Here is a 6,000-nt window from a genome sequence, read left to right as displayed (position 1 = left end):
GTGGGTTGAGTGGCAACCCTTTTCGAAAGCTGTTCGGGTCGCAAGTAGCGTTCTGCCGACAGTCGGGCAGGTGGCCCGTATTTTGCGGTCAAGTAGGAAAACTTGGTCGTCTACCGGATTGAGAACAGTGACTCCTTTCGGTGCGGGGTTGAGTGATAACCCTTTTTCGGTCCACGAGTGGTGTGTTTCCGACAGCTGGGCAGGCGGCCCATGGTGTGTTTGCAAGTGTTTGAGTGTAGTCTACCGCAGAGGCGGATCCGTGTGTTTGCCGAGGACGGCAACACATCGAGTGGTGGAGAGAGTGTGAAGTGTGACGCCGGGTTTCCACACTTCCGTATCACAGACTCCACACTTCGTTCGTTCCAGATCAATTCGGGTGTATTGAGGCACTGTCTTGAGGAGCATTGGGGATTTGAGAGGCGCACCTGACAAGACTTGGAGCACAGTTGAGAGAGTCTGGAAGAGAGTGTAGAGCTAGGGACAGACTTCCGAAGAGAGTGTAGAGAGACACAGACTTCCGAAGAGAGTGTAGAGCCAGGCACAGACTTCCGACTACATTGGGAAGCGAGTGTAGACGTAGTACACAGACTTCCATCTTGAGGAGATCTCGTGTTGTGTAGAAGAAACACTTCACGATTGGAGTGCTCAAGGGAGCAGGAGGTCGGTCTGGTGTCGCGAGATACTTAGAGAGTATTGGGCACCGCATACAAATCCTTTGTGTGTGTGTTGACGAGGATGTCAACAGATCGAGTGGGTGAGTCTCTTGTGGACGACGTGCGGGCGACTAGGGATGTCGACCAGCACGCAGTGGATGATGACTCGTGTGGTGCAAGAGAGGCACTTCACGACTGGAGCGCTCGAAAGAGCAGGAGCGGTCTGGTGTCGCTAGATACTTGGGGAGTATTGGACACTGCATACACTTCAATCCTTCGTGTATGTGTTGACGAGGACGTCAACAGATCGAGTGGGTGAGAATGTCACAGGTCGGCTATTACCTGTGGGCAACGTGCGGGCAATCGGGTTGATGTAGGCCAGCACGGGACGACATGCGGGCATCTCGGGTTGATGTAGGCCAGCATGTAGCGACGTTGTGCGCAACCTTAGGCACGAGTAGAAGCAAATGTGCGGAACAGAGTGCTTTGATGCGGGAACAGAGTGCTCTAGCCTTGGAGATGCTGAAAAAGTGCACTCCTCGGCCCTTTCAGTGTGCTACTCTTGGGAAAAGTGATTTTTTTCTTAAGCCTATTATAAGGGGGACATGATACGGTCAGCATCAGCCGGTCCTCCCCGTGCACGACGGCAGTAGCATGAGACGACGTGTGCACAAAGTGAGCATCTCTTGGGGGCATGATGGGGGCCTTCAAGAGCCGGCTCTAGGCAGCTCGTGAGCGGAGCGCTAGAGTCCCCGGAGGGCTGAGAAACCCGACGGGCGGCGTAGGGCCAGGATGGCCTACGTTGGGCACCGATTGTGCTGAGAGGCTCCGCGTGGTGTGCTAGGTTGCCCCGCGGGCTGCGAGTTATCTGAGGCAGCACCTCTCGAGCGATTGGGTGATCGAGGCAAGCATTCAAAGACCTCGTGATCCAACTCATGGAATGCGCTATCGAGTTCTAGCCGTCCATGGGGGTCCGTTGGCTAAGAATAGGCGGTCGTGGGACGACGCCGCACAGTAAGCCTAAGCCGGAAGGCAAGAAGGCATGCCGGGCACGCCGCACGGGAGAACGGCAAGGTGTCGGCATATCGATTGGGCCTCGGACTTGTGATGATGTCCTACTCGGGCGAGACATGGAAGGCGGCCATCGAGGGCGAGCGCCTAGGATGTACCGAGTGTGTTGGACAAGAGACGGGCGTTGCGTGCGCAAGCGTAGTGCCGTAATGCCGAAGTGGAGCGAGGATGCTCCTTGCCATTGGGCAATGTGTCGACAGGTTCCGAGATGATGTGCGAGACGCAAAGGGCATGGATGTAGAGAGCCTCAGCGAGCACCCGGACTGTCGCGAACTCTGATGTGTGCAAAGGCCGGACGAAGGTGGGTTGGCACCTTTGTGGCATCACAGGCCAAAATTATATGAAAAATGATATTCCGCTGCACTGAAGATTGGCAGGCCTGTGACACTGTGCCCGCGCAGGCGCGCGCGCGCGGGCGCCAGTCGGCCCTGCCTGTGCCCGCGCAGGCGCGCGGCCGCCGGCAGCCGGCGGCGTCTGCCGGCCGGCGGGTTCTGCCGGACGGCGGCGGCGGCGGCCGGCGGCGTCTTCCGGCCGGCCGGCGGCGGTTTTTTCCCAAATTTTTTTCAAACTTTTGCGACGCATAATATAACTGAATACAAATACGATGCGTAAAAAATTAAAAAATTATTCTAATGTGACTTCATATTTTTCCTATTTTTTTCCTTTTATTTATTATTTTATTAATAATTAAAATAATTAAGTAAAAATTTTCACACAAAAATTAATTATTTCAACAAAAATGAATTAATCATGTCATTTTGAGGTGACGTGCAAATTTTCATGCAGTGGTCGGCCAAAGCGCGCGCGCGCGCGTCGGCACGGGCTGCCTGAGCGCGCGCGCAGGCCGGCACGGTCCGCGCAGGCGCGCGCGGGCAGGCCGGCGCGGGCCGCGCAGGCGCGCGCGGGCAGGCCGGCGCGGGCCGCGCAGGCGCGCGCGCGCATGCCGGCGCAGGCCGCACAGGCGCGCGCGGGCAGGCCGGCACAGTCCGCGCAGGCGCGCGCGCAGGCCGGCACAGGCCGCGCAGGCGCGCGCGGGCAGGCCGGCACAGGCCGCGCAGGCGCGCGCGCGCAGGCCGGCACAGTCCGCGCAGGCGCCCGCGCGCTCGGCAGTGCCCGCACTGGCGCCCGCGCGCAGGCCGGCTGTCACGGGCGGACTCTCTTGTCACGCAGCGGAATATATTTTTCGCCCGTGCGGCGTCTCAGGTTTCACCCAACCTTCGACCAGCCTTCGCACATCTCAGAGTTTACCGACTGTTCGTCGCGTGTCTTCGACACTGAAGCTCGCTAGCACGACATCTGAACGCATCCCTGCGCGGCACCGCGTGCCTCCTATCCAAAATGCCCATGTTCGCCGAGGCTCTCGGCATGCACGCCTTAGCGTCTCTTAGCGGCCGGCCCCGACTAGCTAGTCTGCCGCCATGCGTCTCGCCCACAATCTCGGAACCCGCCGACGCATCCCTCGATGGCAAGGAGCATCCTCGCTCCGCCTCGGCATTACGGCGCTCCGCATGCGCCCGCAACGCCCGTCTCATGTCCAACGCACACTCGGGGCATCCTCGGCGCACGCCTTCGTTGTGGCCGTCTTCTATGCCTCGCCCGAGTAGGACCGCATCTTAAGTCCGAGGCCCACATGATATGCCGACATCTTGCTTTGATCCCGCATGGCATGCCCGACATGCCTTCTTGCCTTTCGACGTGGCTACATAATTTGCCCACAGTGCGGCGTCGCCCCACGACCGCTCATCTTAGCCAATGGACCCCCATGGACGGCTAGAACCCGATAGCACGTGCCATGAGTTGGATCACGAGGTCTTGGAGTGCTTGCCTCGATCACCCATTCGCACGAGAGGTGTTGCCCCAAATATCTCGCAGCCCGCGGAGCAACCTTGCACGTCACACGGAACCTCTCGGCCGCATTTGTGCCCAACGTAGGCCGTCCTGGCCCTACGCTGCCCGTCCGGTTCCCATGCCTTTCGGGGACTCTAAACACTCCTTTGAGATGCCTAGAGCCGGCCCTTGGAGGCCCCCAACATGCCCCCAAGAGATGCTCATTTAGTGCCGACGTTGCCTACCGCCACTGCCGTCGTGCACGGGGAGGGCCGGCTGGAGCTCACCGCATCATACCCCCCTTATAATAGGCTTAAGAAAGTTTTTCCTATTTCCAGCAGTAGACATTGAAAGGGGTTGAGGAGCGCACCTTTTTCGTATCTCCCTCAACCGACGTCCAAATCACGTGCCGCTTGAACCGTAGCGTAGCCTACGACTTCTACATCATAACTCTTGAATTTCAGCCCCATCCGATCATCCATCGCTGAGGAATTGCCCACGCAATATTCTGAAATTACAGTCTCGCCACTGCACTGGCAGACTCTGAAGATCATCGTCGTTTCCTACCCAAACGGAACCGTCTACCTCTGAAACATCTTGGAGGTGTTCCCAACACTCCAAGGATCTCGCCATAGAAACAGTTTTGCAAATCTCGAAAGATAAAGCACTCTGCTTCACGCATTTCTCTCCTGCTCGCGCGCGGGGTGGCGCCTGATCGTCGCCCTTATATCTCCTTGCCCAAACGTCCTCGGAATGACTTCATACTTGGCGGATAGCATCCCCACACATCAAGGAAGTTCCCATACGAACAGTTTTGCAATCCCCAATCGGTAAGAGTCTCTGCTCGGAGGCCGTTTGCGCACCTGCGTGCCGGCCGGCATCCCCTAGCCGCCCGCACGTCCTCCGCAAGTCACTGCCGGCCGTCTTGCCCAAGGAGCGGCCAGTGACACCGGCACAGTCCGCGCAGGCGCGCGCGCGCCCGCCCGAGTGCCCGAGCAGGCGCGCGTGCGCCAGCCCGGCAGTGCCCGCGCAGGCGCGCGCGCGCCCGCCCGGCAGTGCCCCCGCAGACGCGCGCGGCCCCGCCCGGCAGTGCCCGCCTGCGCGCGCGCACCGGCAGCGTCCGCGCAAGCATTTTTTTTTTTTTAATAATTAAAATAATTAAATAAAAATTTTCATAACTCAAAAATAAATTATTTCAACAAAAATGAATTAATCATGTGATTTTGAGGTGACGCGAAAATTTTCATGCAGTGGACGCCCGAGGCGCGCGCGCGCGCACGTCGGCACGGGCTGTCTGCGCGCGCACGTCGGCAGTGCCCGGACAGGCGCGCGCGCGGCCGTCGGCACTGTCCGTACAGGCGCGCGCACGCACGTCGGCAGTGGCTGCCTGCGCGCGGCCGTCGGCAGTGGCTACTGCGCGCGCGCGCCGGCAGCGTCCGCGCAAGCGTTTTTTTTTTTTTTTAATAATTAAAATAATTAAATAAAAATTTTCATAACTCAAAACTAAATTATTTCAACAAAAATGAATTAATCATGTGATTTTGAGGTGACGCGAAAATTTTCATGCAGTGGACGCCCGAGTCGCGCGCGCGCGCACGTCGGCACGGGCTGCCTGCGCGCGCGCGTCGGCAGTGCCCGCACAGCGCGCGCGCGGCCGTCGGCACTGTCCGTAGAGGCGCGCGCACACGTCGGCAGTGGCTGCCTGCGCGCGGCCGTCGGCAGTGGCTGCTGCGCGCGCCCGCCCGGCAGTGCCCGCCTGCGCGCGCGCCGGCAGCGTCCGCGCAAGCGTTTTTTTTTTTTTTTTAATAATTAAAATAATTAAATAAAAATTTTCATAACTCAAAAATAAATTATTTTAACACAAATGAATTAATCATGTGATTTTGAGGTGACGCGAAAATTTTCATGCAGTGGTCGCCCGAGGCGCGCGCGCCCACGTCGGCACGGGCTGCCTGCGCGCGCACGTCGGCAGTGCCCGCACAGGCGCGCGCGCGGCCGTCGGCACTGTCCGTACAGGCGCGCGCGCGCACGTCGGCAGTGGCTGCCTGCGCGCGGCCGTCGGCAGTGGCTGCTGCGCGTGCACGTCGGCAGTGGCTGCCTGCGCGCGCACGTCGGCAGTGTCCGCGCGAACGTGAACCCTCCAGTTTTTTTCCCAATTATTTTTCAAACATTTGGGACGCACAATATAACTGAATATAATAAAATAAATATTTCGCGATACAAATACGATGCGTAAAAAATTAAAATATTATTCTATTGTGTCTTCATATTTTTCCCATTTTTTTCCTTTTATTTATTATTTTTTTAATAATTAAAATAATTAAATAAAAATTTTCACACCTCAAAAACTAATTATTTCAACAAAAATGAATTAATCATGTCATTTTGAGGTGACGTGCAAATTTTCATGCAGTGGTCGGACAAGGCGCGCGCGCGCGCGCGTCGGCAC

The sequence above is a fragment of the Sesamum indicum genome, linkage group LG13, assembly GCF_026168435.1.
Source record: "Sesamum indicum cultivar Baizhima isolate 11 linkage group LG13, ASM2616843v1, whole genome shotgun sequence".
Lineage (NCBI taxonomy): Eukaryota > Viridiplantae > Streptophyta > Magnoliopsida > Lamiales > Pedaliaceae > Sesamum > Sesamum indicum.
Note: the sequence above shows the minus strand (reverse complement) of the source record.